The sequence below is a fragment of the Lucilia cuprina genome, chromosome 6, assembly GCF_022045245.1.
Source record: "Lucilia cuprina isolate Lc7/37 chromosome 6, ASM2204524v1, whole genome shotgun sequence".
Taxonomy (NCBI): domain Eukaryota; kingdom Metazoa; phylum Arthropoda; class Insecta; order Diptera; family Calliphoridae; genus Lucilia; species Lucilia cuprina.
In genome coordinates this window covers 25,806,249-25,807,463 of record NC_060954.1, presented here as the reverse complement: position 1 = coordinate 25,807,463, position 1,215 = coordinate 25,806,249, and positions in this window count along the sequence as shown.

Here is a 1,215-nt window from a genome sequence, read left to right as displayed (position 1 = left end):
AAATCAAATTTAAATAATATTCAAACTCCAAACAAGGAAATAGTTAAATACTTAGGTATCTATTTAGATAAATTCTTATATTATAACAACCATATTAATGAAATATTATTTAAAGCTAAAAAAGCATTTTTTTTATATAAACCATTATTTTACTCGAAATTTATAAAACACAGAATAAAAACAAGTAGGAAAGTATAGTCGGATTCCAAAATATTTAAGCAATTTATTGATAAAAAAACCAAAATTTCTAAATGAGGCTTTATATAGGTCAAATATGGGCCGATCCTCGGTAAATTTGCGAAAAGGATATATTTTTAAATAACAGTTAGTTTTGTTGAGTTTCATTGCGATACAAATGGTTACAAGTCTATTTTAGACGTTTTTTATTTGTACCAATTTTTAGAGAGATAATAAAATATTTGACGTAATTATGGCATAAAAAGGGCATCAAATCGGGAGGTACGGTTGTATGGGGGCTAGGTGAAATAATGGACCTATTTCAACCATTTTCAATAGGCTGTGCCAAAAAACATGCTTGGTCCAAATTTCATCAAATTATCTTGAAAATTGGTGTACCTTGCGCACAAGGTTTACATGGACAGCCAGCCAGCCTGACAGACGGACGGACGGACATGTCTTAATCGACTCAAAAAATGATTGTGAATCGATAGGTATATTTTAAGGTGGGTATTGGACCAATATTTTTGTATGTTAAAAACATCAGCACAAACGTATAATACCCTCCCACTATAGTGGTGTAGGGTATAATTATAATGTACCAAACATTAATAAGACCAATCATTACATATGGTTGCCCGATTTGGTTCAATATTTCTTCATTCTACATGGAAAAGTTGAGAGTGTTTGAAAGAAAGTGTTTAAGGGCTTGTACAAATAAATTTAGATCATCTGAAAGTAATTATATAAAATATATTTCTAATAAAAACTTATATTACTATTCAAATATTATGAGAATTGATAATTTTATTATATATTTAATAAGAAATCACATAAGAAGATGTACAACAAATACAGAAAACAATCTAATAATGGCTCCATTCTACACGAATGAAGAATATATTATCGACATATTATACCTCCTGAAGCCTTTTTATACTTAGATAAAATAAATATGATTCAAAATGAAAATTGTGTCCCAATATTTTATCATAATTTTAGAAGGGCTTATATAAAAGCAGTTTATTGCAACTTAAA